This window comes from Protopterus annectens, chromosome 9.part0 (assembly GCF_019279795.1).
Source record: "Protopterus annectens isolate FY-2018-M chromosome 9.part0, PAN1.0, whole genome shotgun sequence".
Classification (NCBI taxonomy): Eukaryota; Metazoa; Chordata; order Ceratodontiformes; family Protopteridae; genus Protopterus; species Protopterus annectens.
This window is the reverse complement of record NC_056743.1, coordinates 615,145,300-615,164,019: the sequence shown is the minus strand read 5'-3', so window position 1 is coordinate 615,164,019 and position 18,720 is coordinate 615,145,300. Positions and strand designations below refer to the sequence as shown.

Genomic DNA, 18,720 nt, shown 5'->3' with positions numbered 1-18,720 from the left:
CAGCTGTGCCCCTTTTACCCCAGACTATACGGTAGAAATCTCTGCCACCACCCACTAATATTTATCAGCTACTAAAAGACCCTTATGAAAGGGTGTCCAGTTATACTGTGCAATATTGTTATCCAAATGGTAAGTGCAACTGAACAGTCAAGGCTTATTTGAGTGGCTTGGCCAGTATCACTATATAAATGCAATGTACCCTTAGAGCTTAAGTTATCTATACACAAAACAGCCACAGTTGAAAGGTTTAAAAACATTTAAAAATAAATAATAAAAACACAAGACAATAATTCTTACTACACAGTGCTAGTCAAGAGTTCAGAGATCACAGATAAATACTTAAAATAATACAGTAGAAAAGTTCTGACATCAGTATAGAAAAAAAATCTAATCTTTGTAGTTCCTAGCTGTATCTAAGAGAAAACACATTTCTAAAATAAACTTGCATATAGAGCAAGACAGTGCTGGCGATGTTGGATGTTCTCAAGACAAATGCTCCTTGCCCTCATTTTTTCTGTCCTTAAATTGATGACACAGTACCACTGATTCATTTCAGATTACATCATTTCTTTCTGGTTCCTAGGCTAACAGAAACTCAGAGGTTAATGGCCCTTTTGATCTTGCAGCTAGTCAGGAAGCCAGAGCAATAAAATAAATTATACATGTAAATTCTACGAATTAACTCTGGCCTCAAAACAATAGGCAGAATGCCTTTATCTAGACATCTCAGCTCTGAGTTTTGACATCAAAATATTGACTTATCAGTTTTGTTGCAGCAGAGTTCACTGTTGTTACATATTTGCAGTTCCACATCTAACACCATTTTCATCCATTTATGAGAACAAGCCTGTGGCTTATATTAATATTTACAAATAGGTTCATAGGTTGGTACTAGGCTATCGGCCCTAGGGCCTATGCAAGCCTAGCCATAACAATTCCCTGGATATTTCTTCCCACAATATTTACTTCTCCAGGCCCCTGTCTAGCAGGACGACTGACATGATCCCCGGGGTGAATTTCCTATCTCCCATCCAATCATCAAGGTTCCTTTTGAAGAGGGCCAAAGAGGCGCTCTGCTTGATATGTATTAGCAGTCTATTCCAGAGTATGGGGAGTCTCGGGGTCAGGAACCTATCCCTCCAGCATGTTTTGTTCATTGTGATGACAAGGTTTAGATCCCTGGAGTGTGTGGCTCTGAGGGATTGGGATTTCTTTAAGTGGAGCATGTCCAACAGCTCAGGGTTTGACATGGCCTTGTATGTTAAGTAGAGATCGCCTCTGAGTAGACGATATGCCACAGAGTATAGCTGGAATTTTTTTAGATGGTCAGTATATGGCATCTGCTTTAGGCCTGTGATTCTTTTAGTGAGGTATTTCTGTGGCCTTTCAAGCTGTTGCAGATGTCTTGTGAGGTACATACCAAACAAGGCATTATACTCTATAATGGGTCTAATGAGGGATGAGTACAGTGGGACAATGACCTCCTTTTTTCTGGATGAAAAGCACTTAGTGATGAGGTGTGCCACATAGAAGGATTTCCTGACTGTTGTGGCAATGTGGTTATCGAAAGTGAGACCACTGTCCACCTGTGTCCCTAGGTCTCTCAACACACTTTCGATGTTTAGTGTCCTGCCACCTATGTGGTATTTCATGGGTACATGTTTTTTTCCAAAGGGGATAACTATACATTTCTTGGCATTAAGCTTGAGCCCATGGCTCTGGCACCAGACAGCTGTTTCTGTAAGGCCCTTTTGTAGAATATCCACATCATTTGGGGATTCAGTAATGGCTCCCAGTTTGCAGTCATCTGCAAACTTTGTTCCTTAGTGTTGGCCTGTACTTCAGAGAAGTAGATGCCAAACAAGACTGGTCCCATGACTGAACCCTGAGGTACTCCACTTGTCTGGAGCTGGATTTGGACTCGGCTACTTTTACTGTCTGGGTTCTGTCAGTAAGCCAGTTAGCAACCCATCAAGTGACGTAGGGATTTATGCCCAGCTTAGTAAGTTTATCTATGATTCCAGAGTGGGGGATGGTGTCAAAGGCCTTGGCGGGGTCCAGATAGGCTGTGCGGACTGCCTTACCCTCGTCCACAGCTCTGGAGACTGATTTGAAGAAGTCAGTCGGATTCAGGAGACAAGATCGGCCCTTCACAAACCCAAACTGGGTGGGGTCTAGTGTTTGAAGGTTGCCACTGCCTTTGTTTTTAAGTTCCATGCCCTTGCAAATCAGGCTTGTCAGACTGATGGGACGGTAGTTCCCGGGATCCAAGGTGGATCCTCCCTTGTGTAGCGGAATGACTGTAGCTGTGCGCCACTCAGTGGGCACGAAGCCTAAGGTGAGGCTATGATTAAACATCACACTTAGGTGAGGTGCCAGTTCATTTTGTAGTTCATGAAGTACAGCCTAGGATGTCATCTGGTCCCATGGATGCTGTATTCTTAGCTTTGGAGAGTGCGGTTTCTACCTGTGTGGCCGTGATTATCGGAATTTGGCAGTCTTTTGGTATTGAGATGGGCCCTTTAGGGGGTGAGAGTGGGGTGAAGTTGGCACTAAATTGATCTGCCAGGATATTGGCAATATCCTTGGGATCAGTATATTTAATGCCATTCTGTTGTAACTCAGAGCAGATATGAGCATTGCCATTTAGATTCTTGACATAACTATAGAATGCCTTGTGGTTGTCTTTGGAATATTTGGCAATTTTATTTTCGTAACTAGCTTTTGAGGATTTTATGAGGGATCTCAGCTTCTTACTGAGGCTGGCGAGGGAGTTTTTTGCATCCTGGGATTTTCCTCCTTTTTGCAACAGTTTCTTTCTTCTGTTGCATAGTTTGTTTATAGCAGGGGACCACCAGATTGGCTTCCTTTTTTTGGAGAAGAGCATCTTGGTTCTATTTGGGATGGCATGATTCATGCACGAATGGATGTGCTCGTACAGTGCCTTAGTGTAGGATTCTGCAGTCAAACTTCCAGATCCCGTCTGCGTGGGTGTTGTGAAGTTTGTCACTTCTGACTTCAGTAGCTTGAAGTTGGCTTTGGAGAAGTTTTTAAAGAGATTTCCTTACTGGGGGGTGGGGGTGGAATGTGGATGTCAAGGGTGATTTGCTTATGGTCAGAACTGACCAATGAGGGGGTGACCACTGGTGTGGAGCATCTATCTCCCATGTTGGTAATGACCAGGTCTAGGATATTGGAGCCCCTGGTGGGACAGTGGATTAGTTGATCCAGGGCATTGGAATTTATGAATTCCAAGAACCGTTGGGAAAATGAGTTGGTACCTGAGTAGTTTTCCCAATTAATGGCAGGGTAGTTGAAATCACCCAGTGTTAGGGTGTTTGGTTGTATCTTAATATTTTCCAGTATGTTTAGAAAAGTGTAGTGAGAACCTTGGGGCATGGATGGGGATCTGTATCAAGCTACAATTTGGATTGCAGTCTTACCTAGTGTTAGTTGCACCTGGAGAATTTCAGATGCATTGTGTTGGGCAACTAGCCTGGAGGTGTGAATATCCTTGGTGAAAATGGACACTCCTCCACCTTTAGTGTTTTGGTCAAGACAGAATTATCTACAAAATTCTATCTGGCTGGGCTGGCAGCCTTCACCTATCTTCACACATCTCCCCTAGTTTTTCAAATGACACTTGAGAAACGTTTTTTGAGAGGGTTAGGTCTATCTTGAGTATACCTTACCCCAGTCACTGTTTTGAGAGCCCATCTGCATTGGCATTGCCAAGTCCCACTGTGGTGCTGCATTGATATATATGCTTGCAACCCTAGGCTCCATCTTAGCAACTTGGCATTTTGCTGGCTGGTTCAGTTTAACCATGTTAGGGGATTGTGATCTGTCACTACAGTGAATTTTCTTCCATACAGATAAGGCTGAAGTTTCTGCAGTGCCCACACTATGGCTAGACATTTATTTTCTACAGCTGCATAGCATTCATCCATGGGTTGTAGCCTATGACTGAGATACACCACTGGGTGCTCTTCTCCCTCTGAAACAAATCTGGCTAAGTGTAGCCCCCACCCCATGGTTCTAAGTATCCACCTGCACAACAAATTCTGTGCTGTAATCTGGACTGGCTAACACAGGGGGTCTCAAAAGCTTCCTGGAATGCCTGCTCACATGCTGTGGTACACACTCCCTTATCTGGCCTGTTTTTCCTTGTCAGGTCTGTGAGGGGAGCAGCTATGGTACTACAACCGGGGACGAACCTTCTGTAGTACCCTGCTGTCCCCAAGAATGCCCTCACCCACTTTTTGGTCACAGGTACAGGCCATGCCTGAATGGCTTCTACTTTGGCAAGTTCTGACCTGATCTTACCACTCCCCACTCTATGTCCCAGATAGGAGACCTCTGCCATACCCACTTGACATTTGCTGGGCTTAATGGTCTAGTCTGCCCAGCACCTCCCTGACATGTTGAAGGTGCTCTTGCCAGGAATGGCTGTAGATGGCCATATCATCTAGGTAAGCAAGGGCAAATCCTTATGCTCCTGCTAGGATATGATCTGCCAGCCTCTAGAAAGTTCCTGGGGCATTTTTCATCCCAAGTGGCATCCTTGTGAATTCATACAAGCCGAAAGGAGGCACAAAGGCTGACCGCTCTCTTAGCACTGGGAGTCAAGGGCACCTGCCAGTAACCCTTGGTAAGATCAATGGCTGTAAGATACTTAGCCCCACCCAGCTGGTCTAGGGGCTCATCTGTGTTAGGCATGGGGTAAGCATCTGACTCTGTATAACTACTTAATTTCCTGTAGTCCACACACAACCTGGTGCTGACATCCTTCTTTGGCACCAGCACCACTGGGGAGGCCCAGGGACTGTTGGACTCTTGAATTACCCCTAGTTCCAACATCTCCTGCACCTCCTCCTTCAGAGTCTGTTTGACTCTCTCAGGCACCCTATAAGTGGCCTGCCTAATAGGCCTTTGGGGTCCTGTATCCACCTGGTGCTGCACCAAGTGGGTGCACCCTGGTTTCCCAGTGAACATGTCCCCAAACTCCTGTAACACTGCTCGGATTTTTCGAACAGGAGCAGGAGATAGCTGCTGGGACGTTGCTACCCCTTCCACTGAGGTGTCAGTCTGAGCCTCACTGAGGAGATTAGTCACCAGATCTCTCTCGGACTCCTCCTGCAACCCACTGCAAATGCTCAGCACAAGGCTCCCCTATCATGGTAAGGTGTCATCATGTTAACATGGTACAATTTGTGCTCCTGCCTCTTGCCTAGCAGTTCCACCATGTAGCTAACATCAATTACATTTCTTACCACCTTGTAGGGTCCCTTCCAGGCTGCTTGCAGCTTGTTGTCTGACAGGAATGAGAACCATTACCTGATGCCTTACAGCATACTGTCAAGCTTGAGCTTTCCTGTCATACAAGACCTTTTTCTGCTGCTGGACTTCTGCCAGGTTTTCCTGGGCCAAGCCCATTAGTTCCCTGAGCCTTGTCCTGAGGAACCTCTCTGTAAGCAAACAACAGATGGCGCAAATATTTGTCCCACTCTCTCTTAAACTGGTCTGCAAATGCCCGTAGCATGGACTTGATTTTAGAGTTTAACCTCTCAACAAGACCATTAGTCTGGGGATGGTAAGGGGTGGTCTTCAGGTGCTTCACCCCACAGGACATCCACAGACAAGCCTGCAGGGCTGACATGAAATTGGCACCTCTGTCAGTGAGTATTTCTTTTGGGAAACCTACCCTGCTGAAAATCTCTAACAAAGCATTTGCTACCTTTTCTGCCTTAATGGAGGACAAAGCCACTGCCTCAGGCTATCTTGTAGCATAATCCACTACCACTAGGATATACTTTTTCCCTGTGGAACTTGAGGAACTCAGAGGCCCCACAATATCCATAGCTACCCTCTGAAATGGCTCCTCAATCACAGGCAAAGGCATCAAAGGAGCTCTCACCTTGTGTCCTGCCTTGCCTACCTTTTGGCACTGCTCACAGGTCCTGGAGTACACTGTTACATCTTTAGAAATTGTAGGCCAATAGAAGTTCTGCATAATACATCTCTTTGTACGTTTTATGCCCGTATGACCTGCAAAGAGAATGTCATGGGCTATGGCTAGAAGCATCAGATGTTAGGCTCTAGGCACTACCAACTGCTGTACCCTCTCACCTTCTAGCCCTCCTTCAGGGGTCCACTCTCTGTATAGTAACTCTTTGTCCCAGTATACAAATTCCCCCTTCCTTTGAGAATCAGGTGCCTCACTAGCTATGCCTGCCTCAGGCCTTGCAGTGTAGGGTCTGAGAGCTGAGCCTGTCTCAACTCTCTCTTTGTAACCCCAGCTCTCCTTCCACAGGAAGTCTGGCATCCTCTGACAGTGGTGCCTCACTAGCAGCCTGGGTACTACTACTCACCACTACCTTTGCAGTCACTCTGTCCAAGGGAACATCAGTACCCACAAGCAGCTGCGGCTCACCTTTAGTCTCACTGCTACAGTGTAGCTTCCTCCCTGAAGTAACCACCTTACCAGTCCTGGCTGCAAGTATGTGGTCTCTCTGCGTCTCCCCCAGGCTACCAGACTCACATGCTTGTCTCGAAGCCTGACTGAGTGTAATTGCATTAACACATAGTACTGCTTCATCAAAATCCTTCCCTATCAGGACATCTGTGGGATGGTAGTTTGGTACCCCTGTTGTCTCAAGGCAACCTACTATTGGCATTTTGTCTTTCCCACTTAATGGCTCCCTCACCGTTTGTTCCTCACCTTGCCTCCGTGGACGTCTGTATGCCACATGGCCCACTGGTTGCATTCAAAACATTTAACCCTAGGTCCTAGACGTGTACCTGGACTAGTGGCTTCCCCTGCTACTGGCAGATTCTGTTGGGGCAATCTGTGCTGCCCACCATGGGTTCCTTTAGACCCGTGAGCAGTACTGGGGGTCCCTTTCCTGTGCAGGGATGCCCTGCTTGCTATGTATAGGTCTCCCTTCTTCCCCAACTCATCTGAAGTAGCACATTGTCTATCAGCTAACCAGATCCTCACGTCCTCAGGAAAAATGTTAGGGGCTTGTTCCCTCACCAAAAGGTCTGCCAGCCATTCAAAAGTGGTGACCTGACATCCACTCACCCATCTATGAAGATAACTGCTCAGTTCAGCAACATATTCACACACACTTTCATCTGCCTTGCATCTATGCTCACGAAACATTTTCCTACACGTTTCAGGTCTTAGCTTAAAAAATTCTAACGAACAGTTCTTAACAGTAGTGTAATATTTAAGTACCTTTATCTGCACTTTTTTTTTTCAAAAAAATACAGTATTTAAATTGATTTTAACTGTGTGAAAGGAATATTAACTGAACTGGAAGTTTTGACTCTGCTCTTCAGTTAGTCCCACCCACCCTACCTGTTTTTGTTTTGGTTTTGGTGTTAATCTTAGTGGCCTTGCAACTGCCCGCCCCTCTTGTAAATTTGTGTTTGGATACTCCTTCTGGGCCCATCTCATTTGCTCACTCAACTGAGTGCAGTGAGATCATATTCTGATTTCAGGCACTCCTACTGTGTACAAAGAGAGCATCTGGGAAACAGAAAAAAAATTAAGCTTGTTTCCTGCCTTTCCTGTTAAGTGGTATAGACTATTTGTAGGCTTCTGAGCCCCCAAGCCCTTCTGTGTTGGAGGGAAGCCTTCTAGCTTAGTTTTTTTTTCTTATAACTAGCCAGTTTTCTAGTTTCAGTACTCAAATCTGTTTCTTTGATCTCAGCACTTGTTCAGAAAAAAAAATTCATCTGCTTTTACTGTACTTGTGTTTCTACCTACTTTTTTACTTTTGCATCATCTTAAAAGTACTCAATTGTATTTATTACTGCTTGGTGTAACTCATTCTAAGCCTTTTGGTTTAAACACTTGGGCTTCGGACCAGTTGTTTTGCACTGAGAGGGTTTGTGGTCTGCACTGTAGTGGCAGAACAGGTAGCTTACATCCTTCTAGGTTGGGAACTGCTGATTGAGGGCGCAGTGTCTGTTATTCTATAAGTGTATTAATTCTGGTTTAAGCACTTGGGCTTTCAGGCCATTTATTTTACATTAAGAGGGTTCGTGGTCTGCACTCTTGTGGGAGGAGAGGCTGGACTCTGCCCTTCTGAGCTGGGAATTTCTGGTTAAAGGCTTATAGTGCATGCATATCTGAACTGCTTCTTACTGAAGTTGGTGCGCCTTGTTTGCTGTGGCATAGACTGGATTCGGGCCTGCTGGATCTAGCTTTGTTTGTGTAACTTGTGCACTAATCCAGGCATTCTCTAAAGTATTCAATTGTATTTATTACTGCTTGGTAGTAACTTGATTAAAGTGTAGCTATCATTCTAAGTCTTTTGGATTAAGCACTTGGGCTTCAGACCAGTTGTTTTACATTAGGAAGGTTTGTGGCATGCACTGTGGTGGCAGGACAGGTAGCTTTCATCCTTCTAAGTTGAGAACTGCTGATTGAGAGCCCAGTGTTTGTTATTCTTAAAGTGTATTAGTTCTGGTTTAAGCACTTGGGCTTCAGGCCAGTTATTTTACATTAAGAAGGTTTGTGGTCTGCACTCTTGTGGGAGAAGAGGCTGGATTCTGCCTTCTGAGCTGGGAATTTCTGGTTAAAGGTTTATAGTGCCTGAATATTTGAACTGTATCTTACTGAAATTGGTACACCTTGTTTGCTGTAGCATAGACTAGATCCAGGCCTGCTGAATCTAGCTTTGTTTATATGCTTGTTGTTTGTTTGCTTGTTATTTCCCTGGAACTCTAATTCCACCTAATACGCGGCTTCTCAGCACTTCTGTGGATCACTAGTGATATCTGCATTGCTTACTGTACTTATTTCCTTGTTTCACTTGAAAGAAAGTTACTGTTTGTCGTTTTTGCATTTAAGTTACCTGGCACTTGCTCACTAAAGCAATTATATAAGTCAGCACTAAAAATTAAAAGCACTACACCCTCACTCCCCACTGGCCCTTGTTTTCAGTTATTAAGGAATTCCCAATATTATTCTAGCATGTCCAAAGGTCAGTTGTCAATCTCCTCTCTGGTCCAGCTGGTGAATCTGGGAATCTTGAGGCAATGTTACAACTGCCTCATGTACACAGACAACCCTCTCCTCCTCCCAACAAATTCCAACACATTTGAGAGATGCAACCATATAGCCAAACTTGAGGCTAAGCTCTCTCAACTCAGTACTGGCATAACCAGTCAGGAGGAGAAGGAAACCACACTCACTACAATTCCAGTCTCACATAGACCTACCACGACAGCAAACCAAACACATAATCACACAAAAACATACTCTGAGGCTCTAAATAAAGATCTGCCGAAGCAGCAGAGACCTCCAAAGCAGACACCCAAGCAGCCGCTACCCCAAAACAAAACACATGCAACACATATCTCACAAAGCCAGTGTGCCGAACAGTCACAGCCCTTAAGACTAAACAACACACCTGATACACTTGTAATAGGTAACTCTATCGTCAGGCACACTGACATCCCACTCACCAGGCTGAACAAGGAGATGGTCACGGTGAGCAGCCTGTCGGGTGCTAGGATCCGCCACATAACACAAGCACTCAGGTCACTCCAAGGCAAGTACAAATATGACTCCGTCATTGTCCATGCTGGTGTGAATGACCTGAGACGTACCTCCCTGGACTACATGAAAAGAGACATAAAGGAGCTCTCTGAGCATGTAGCCCAGGCCGGTATGACCCTGACCTTGAGTAGCATCTTACCCTCACCAAGAATGATGCCACAATATGAAGACAAGATGATCAATTTCAACAATTGGCTTAAGTACTGGTGTCATTCAAAGGGGATCCAATGTCTGTCGGCTTGGGATGATATGCTCGACAAGCCACGATGCTTCGCTAGGGATGGCTTGCACCTGTCACCCCTGGGCTTTTGGATATTGGCAAAGGCTCTTGCTACCCCCCATAGGGCCTTTTTAGGCAAGGCTCAAAAGACAAACCCACTTCCATAGGTATCACAAGGTATAAGAAACTAAGAGTAATGCTACTCAAAGCCAGAAGTCTAAACCTCAAGATGCACGCACTCGAAACTCTCCTTAGCATGGAGAACATCGATATCTGTGCAGTAACAGAAACCTGGTTCAGGGCTCCCGAGAGCACCCCAGCACTACCAGGTTATACCTCATACCATGCTTTTCGGCCCCAAAACTTGGACCGAACCACAAAAGGAGGGGAGTATCGATATTCATCAAAGATACCCACACCTCCAGGTTGGTGGCAAAGCACGAAGCATCAGAGACTATCCATGTGCAACTAACACTGGGTAAAACTGCCTTCCAGTTTATAGCCTGCTAAAGACCACCCTCCCAAACCCAGGAACCCCACTTGGCCTTCCTGAGAACACTGGAAAATATGAAGGTCTCTCCAAACACCATTATATTGGGCAACTTCAACTACCCAAACATAGACTGGGAGCATTACTCTAGCTCCAACATCCTAGCCCAAAGGTTTCTAGAATTTATAAACTCAAATGCTATGGAACAACATGTTACCACTCCCACAAGAGGGGAAAACATACCGGACCTGATCATCACCAACATGGGGACTCTATGCTCCAGACCAGAAGTGTATCCCTCACTGGTAAGATCAGACCATAAACTAATCTCACTGGATATTCACATGCCGACACTACCCCCTGCCCAGAAAACCACAGTGGAAAATTTCTCTAAAGCAAATTTCACACTCCTCAAAACTGAGGTGGAATCCTTCAAAGCCCCCGGGCCTGTGGAAAATACGGCCCAGACTTCAGAATCCTTTATAAACGCATTCTATGAACACCTTCAGGAATGCATGGATCATGCGATCCCAAATAAAACCAAGACCCAATCCTCCAAAGGCAGACGTCCTGTCTGGTGGACCCCAGCCATAAACAAACTATACAATAGAAGGAGGAAGCTACTAAATGATAGAGCAAAATCCCAAAAAGCGAAAGCATCACTGATCAGTATTTGCAAAAAACTACGGGCACACATAAAATTGTCTAAGGCCAGCTTCGAGAGAAAAATTGCACAGGACACTAAGGATAATCACAAGGCTTTCTTTAGTTATGTTAGGAACCTGGCTGGTAATTCCCAGATATGCTCAGAATTAGTCCAAAATGACAAAAAAAATACACCGAACCCACAGACATTGCCAACATCCTAGCTGACAGGTTCAGCGCAAATTTCTCCTCCCTTCCCACCAAAAGGGCAAATATCTATCCCAGCAGATTGCTGCCCCCTTGACATCTCAGATGCTCAGGTAAGAGCCGCCCTCTCCAAAGCAAAAGCACAGCATCAATGGGACCAGATGATGTCCCGGCTGTGTCCTACATGAACTCCAAGAAGAGCTAAACCCAAACATAAAACTACTGTTCAATCTCAGCCTTACTACAGGATATGTGCCCAAAGAGTGGCGTGACAGCAACAGTGGTCCCTCTCCATAAAGGTGGTGCCTCAACGGATCCTGGAAACTATCGCCCCATAAGCCTGACTAGCTTGGTCTGCAAAGCTATGGAAAGGATCATCATGGACCTCATAAATAAAGATATTGGGGACCTACAAACACTGGATCCTACCCAGTTTGGCTTTGTTAAGGGCAGATCCTGCCTCTTAAACCTGGTTGATTTCTTTGAAACAGTCACCAAGGCCATTGACGAGGGAAGGTGGGCCACACAGCCTACCTGGACCTCGCAAAAGCCTTCGATACAATACCCCACTGGCATTATAGATAAGCTCACCAGCTTAAATATAAACCCATATGTCAGTAGATGGATTGCAAACTGACTCAAGGACAGAACCCACATGGTTAGAATTGCTGGAGCCATGTCAGACTCCAAACCAGTTACAAGTGGTGTCCCACAAGGCTCAGTCCTGGGACCTCTCTTGTTCGGTATATATTTCTCGGAGGTACAGGCCAACACGGAAGGACTGTGGCTGACCAACTTCATAGATGACTGCAAACTGCCTAATCGACTCTCCAGCCGACACAAGCATCCTCCAAAAGGGCCTCATAGAAACAGACAACTGGTGCCAGAGCCATGGCCTCAAGCTAAATGCCAAAAAGTGTATAGTCATCCCTTTGGCAAAAACAAAGTGCCCACAAATTACCACATAGGTGGTAATCCATTATGTACAGAAGAAGTAATTAGGGACCCGGGGACCCAAGTTGATAGCAATCTCTCATTTGACAACCACATGGCCAAAGTGGTTAGAAAAACATTTTATATAGCCCACCTACTCATGAAGGGATTCACATCTAGATCAGGGGAGGTCATCATGCCTCTTTACTCATCCCTCATCAGGCCCATAATTGAGTACAATGCCCCTTTTGGGATGTACCTTACCAGACACCTGCAGCAACTGGAAAGACCCCAAAGGTACCTCACCAAGAAGATCAAAGGGCTCAAACAGATGCCATATGCTGCCCAGTTAAAGAAACTCCAGCTCTACTCAGTGGCATACCACCTGTTCAGAGGCGATCTGTGCCTGACGTATAAAGCCATGTCGAACCCGGAATTAATGGACATGCTGCACCTCAGAAAATCCAAATCCCATCGAGCTACGCGCTCGAGAGACTTGAACCTCAGCACTGAAATAAATAGGACATGCTGGAGGGACAGATTCATAACCCAGAGGCTCCCTTCACTCTGGAATAAAATCCCAGTCCAGGTTAGGCAGAGTCCCTCATTGACTCTCTTCAAGAGGAATCTTGATGAGTGGATGGGAGATTGTAGGTTTACCTCGGGTATCACTTCTGTGTCACTGTTAGACAGAGGCACAGTATACTAACCTCGAAAAAGGGCATAGCAAAATAAATTTAAAATGGGTGGTGAAAGCCAAACACATTCTGGCTAGGCTTATAAATGCCCTAGGGCAGGTAGCCTAGTATGAACCTATGAACCTATAATTAAAACAGTCAATGTTAGACATTTTAGACAAGACAGTTACAGCTTTACCATGGAGTAAGGGGTCAAGAACTGTACCCAGAGCCTTTGGTCAACATCATACTGTTTTTATACCCTCTCAAGCATATGAATGAAACTATCAAAATTATCCCCCTCTGTAAATTGCAGAAGACATTTACTGACCTTTTGTGCTTCTGGGGTCCGGTTGCTCCCTTCCCCATTACCTCCATGACTCTGGTGAAGAGTCAGCATCTCCTTTTCATGCTGCCTCTGCCTTTCCTTTTCCTCAGCTTCCAGGTATAGCATTTTCTCATTCTCCTCCGCCTGCAAATGTCACCGTTTCTCCTTGTCCTCACTCTCTAGACACCTCAGTCTCTCAGCTGCTTCTGTTTCCAAATGCCTGGTCTCCAGCTCACGTCTCTTTAGCTCCAGATGGATTTTTAAGTCCTTTGCAGAAAGGTTGAGCTGTCCATTCTCTGAGTGTGGTACATCTCCACTGCCAGTCTGATCGTCCTCCTGGTTGCTGTTTTCTGATGCAGCTGTGACCAAAGCTGGTATCATGTCTGCCTTAGTCTTCCATGCATTAGTCCCCTAGCCTGGCACATCTCACCCAACTGGCTCCTTGTCAGTTTTCCATACTCCTCTGCTGACATGCTGCCTGCTCTCCCTGACTAACTAAGCTAACAAAAGAAATAAAACAATTGTAATCTGAACTCTGAGTATTCACTGTGTGGATGATTTAGAGTACAAAACACCTTCAGTGATCACTGTACACAAGCTACAGGAATTCACACTAGACACATCACTACAAGCCAGTTAGTGTTTGCCAACCAATTAATATGTGGTGTGGATATACCAACACTGCCAAACAATTAATACGCGATGCCCATGCGCTGCCTCAGCAATCAAGGAGCTTCAATCCTCACCACTAAAACCAGTGGGGGGGGGGCATCCATATAGGGAAAGGATATCAAATAAACATACAGTAAAGTACAATTTCCCTTAAGTGCACACTGAGGTCACAGTCAGCCTGGGGCTGGTTTCTCCCTTTCTCTCCAGGTCCCAAATAAGACCCCCCACTGGCACAGTTATAGGGTCCAGATCTCAGCCTACTAAGCAAGCTAAAACCTCCAGCACCCTCTCTGTCCAACCAGTGCTTCATGTCCCTGCCCAAGTAGCTGACACACACACACACACACACACACACACACACACACACACACACACACACACACACACACACTTTGAGATAAGAGTTATATACAACCCCACAGACACTCCTGGGGAAAGCTGGCACAGGTTCTCCAGCTGTGCCCATTTTACCCAGACTATACGGTAGAAATCACTGCCACAACCCACTAATATTTATCAGCTACCAACAGGCCTTTATGAAAGGGTGCCCAAATATACTGTGCAATAGTATTATCCAAATTGTAAGTACAACTAAATAGTCAAGGCTTATTTGAGTGGCTTGGCCAGTATCACTATATAAATACAATGTACCCTTAAAGCTTAAATTCTCTCTACACAAAACAGCCACAGTTGAAAGGTTTAAAACATTTAGTAATAAATAATAAAAACACAAGACAATACTTCTTACTACACAGTGCTAATCGAGAGTTCAGAGATCACAGAGAAATACTTAAAGTAATACAGTAGAAAAGTTCTGACATTGATACAGAAAAAAAACCTAATATTCCTAGTTCCTAGCTGCATCTAAGAGAAAACACAGTTCTAAAATAAACTTACATATAGAGCAAGACAGTGCTGGTGGTGATGGATGTTCTCAAGACAAATGCTCCTTGCCCTCATTCTTTCTGTCCCTAAATTGATAACACAGTACCACTGATTAATTTCAGATTACATAATTTCTTTCTGGTTCCCAGGCTAACAGAAACTCAGAGGTTAGTAGCTCTTTTGATCTTGCCGCTGTTCAGGAAGCCAGAGCAATAAAAGAAATTACATATGTAAATTCTAGCCATTAACTCTAGGCTCAAAACAATAGGCAGAATGCCTCCCTCTAGACAGCTTGGCTCTGAGTTTTAGATCAAAGAATTTCACAATGCATCAGCTTTGTTACAACAGAGTGCACTGTTGTTACATTTTTGCAGTTCCACATCTAACAGCATTTTCTTCCATTTAAGAGAACAAGCCTGTGGCTTATATTAATATTTACAAATGACAGAATTATCTGCAAAATTCTATCTGCCGGGGCTGGCAGCCTTCACCTATCTTCACAATGTCCACCAGCAGGTTTTAACTAAGCCAGGGGCTCTGTCAGTGGTAAAAAATTATTGGAATTGTGAAGCCTTTTACTTGATAAAACACTCTTATCATAACAAGAAATATCTTGGAATTTTAAAAGGGATACAAATCACCCAATAGGTTTATTAAGTATACAAGACTACTGTACTAGCTTTTGTTGGTTTGACAGACATGTTAAAAAATATCAAGATAAGACAATTTGCTGTGGCTGAGGGCCCCCCATGAACAAGGGGGTCTGTAGTGACCACAGGTTTTGCTGGTGCCTAAAGCCAGCTATTTCTGTCTGTATGGTGGTGTGTATGTGTTGTGTGATTGTAGCTTCATTTGCTTTTTCAGTGGTACACTTAGAGAAAGGGTTTTCAGTAAGGTAATTTGTTAGATTGGGGTTAGCATACAAATGAGGTTGACAGGAGTGCTTTATATGTGCATGCGTGGGCACACACACACACACACACACACACACACACACACACACACACATATATGGTGCAGCAGATAGTGTTGTTACATCACAGAAAGAGTTCCCTGGTTTGATTCTTGGCTGGGTTGTCTTTTGTGTGGAGTCTGCATGTCCTCCCTTTGTTTGCATGAGTTTCCTGAAGGTGCTCCTGTTTCCTCCCACGTTCCAGAGACATACAGTAGGTGTATTTGGACACTCTAATTTGGCCATAAGTGTGTGTGTGCATGCAACTGTGTGATGTGAAAGAACTGCCATGGCAGGGTTAGCCACTCGGCAGTGTAAACCTTGGCTCTAGATCAGTGATGGTGAACCTGTGACACACGTGTCAAAGGTGACATATACCACGACGTTTTGGATGACATGTCAATGATCACTAACACACCAGTTACCGAAGACACTGCTTTTTCATTCATTGCTCATGTGAAGTGCACTGAATTATTTTGTGCCAGGAGCTATTGACACACCAAACCTAAAAGGTTTGCCATCACTGCTCTAGATGATTGTCACTGTTGAAATGACATCCTTACCCCATGTGCAAAAATGCAAAAAATGGGATACAGATGGCTGCATTTTTTATAGATATATATATATATATATATATATATATATATATATATATATATATATACACACACACACACACATATGTATGCATAGGAATGTGTCATGTAGTCAAATGTCAAGTTTGTCAAATGTGTTTTTGGTGGTTTGAAGCTATCAAATGTACTACAAGTCGAATGTTGTAATTCAGATGCAAGATATGGAGTTTGGCACACGTTTAGGCATTATGGGGAAGAAGTGTATGTAAGAAAGTTTGCAGATTATTGTTAAGAGTAATGACTAGGTAAGGGGATAGATGGTGTAAGGGTTTGCTGGTTAGTGTTAGCGTAAGGGCTGAATTGTGGGATAGCTGGTAGGAGTGTGTATGTATGTATGCATGCATGTAATTTTGTGTGTTGTTTCTTCCCTATTTGTATTGTGTAGTGGTAGTGGTTTCATCTACCTGTACCACCTTAATAATGCATGCATGCTTACTCTAACCACCATACGAATGCATGCTAACTCTAACCACCTTATTAATGCATGCTAACACTACCACTGCCCCAAACCTAACCCAACACCTTATATAAGAAAAAAACTTTCTGTAACATTATCTCTTTTCAGACAGATTTGTTCTGAATATGGCAGTAGGGATTTGTTGCATGATCAGAGAGGAAATTGTTTTCCTTTTTTTGATCATTTTTGTTTTCAGTGTTATTATTTTTTAAAATTCTGGCCTCAGCCTTTTTTGATTCGATGCTTGTGCATTCTGATTTATGCTTAATCTAAATATATGTTATACGCACACACGCATACACACACACACACACACACACACACACACACACACCTGCGTATCTACAGATGTGTGTGTGTGTGTGTGTATGTGTATATATATATATATATATATATATATATATATATATATATATATATACACACACACACACACACATATATATATATATATATATATATATATATATATATATATATATATATATATATATACACATACATACAGTGGGTATAAAAAGTGTACACACCCCTGTAAAAATGCCAGATTTTTGTGATATAAAAAAATGAGACCACAATAAATAATTTCAAAACTTTCCCCACCTTTAATGTGACCTATAACCTGTACAATTCAATTGAAAAACAAACAAATCTGTCAGGGGAAAAATATAAAAAATAAAAAACGTACACTAAGCTGGTTGCATAAGTGTGGAGGCCCTTAAACTAATACTTTGCTGAAGCACCTTTTGCTTTAATTGCAGCATTCAGTCTTCTTGGGTACACACCTGCCATCAATTAAAGAGACTCTGATTAACCCCAAATAAAGTTCAGTTGTCCTAGTAGGATTTTCCTGACATTTACTCAGTTGCCTGCTACAACAAAGTCCATGATTCACAGAGAGCTTACAAAGCATCAAAGGGCTCTCATTGTTGAAAGATATCAGTCAGGAGAAGGGTACAAAAAATATCCAGAGCATTGGATATACCATGGAACACAGTGAAGACAGTCTTCAGAAAGTGGAGAAAATATGGGACAACAATGACATTGCAAAGAACTGGACGTCCCTCCAAAATTGATGAAAAGACAAGATGAAAACTGGTCAGGGAGGCTGCCAAGAGATCTATAGCAACACCGAAGGAGTTGCAGGAATTTCTGGCAAGTACTGGTTGTGTACTACATGTGACAACAATCTCCTGTATTGTCCATATGCCTGGCGTATGTGGTAGGGTTGCAAGATGCCTTTTCTTACACAGTAAAACAACCAGGCTTGGCTAAAATTTGCAAAATAATACATTGTCTCCCCAACGCATAAATGAAAATGTGTTATGGTCTGATGAGACCAAGGTCGAACTTTTTGGCCACAATTCCAAAAGGTACGTTTGGCGCAAAAACAACACTTTGCATCAACAAAAGAACACCATCCACACAGTAAAACATGGTGGTGGCAGTATCATGCTTTGAGGTTGCTTTCTTCAGCTAGAACTGGGGCTTTAGTCAAGGTGGAGGACATTATGAACAGTTCTAAATACCAATCACTTTTGGCCCAAAACCTTTAGGCATGTGATGGAAAGCTGAAGATGAAGAGGAGTTTCATCTTTCAACACAAAATTACCCCAAGCATACATCCAAATCAACAAAATAATGGCTTCACCAAAAGAAAATTTAAGTTTTGGAATGGCCCAGCCAGACCTCAGACCTTAATCCAATAGAAAATCTGTGGGGTGACCTGAAGAAGGCTGTGCACAAGAGATGCCCTCTCAGTCGGACAGATGTGGAGTGATTTTGCAAGGAAGAGTGGGCAAATATTGCCAAGTCAAGATGTGCCATGCTGATAGACACCTACCCAAGAAGACTGAATGCTGTAATTAAATCCAAAGGTGCTTCAACAAAGTATTAGTTTAAGGGTGTGCACAGTTATGCAACCAGCTTATTGTAGTACGTTTTTTTTTAATTTTTTTAATATCCCCCCCGACAGATTTGTTTTTCAATTGAAGTGTACAGGTTATTGGTCATATTAAAGATGGGAAAAGTTTTGAAATAATTTA

At 43.6% G+C, this 18,720-nt stretch overlaps 1 protein-coding gene across 1 annotated transcript in view; it reads left to right on the top strand.

The window, feature by feature from the left end:
* LOC122810551 (major histocompatibility complex class I-related gene protein-like) overlaps window positions 1-18,720 on the top strand; it is a gene marked incomplete in the record, with an annotated part of 1,143,023 nt that overhangs the window by 948,814 nt on the left and 175,489 nt on the right.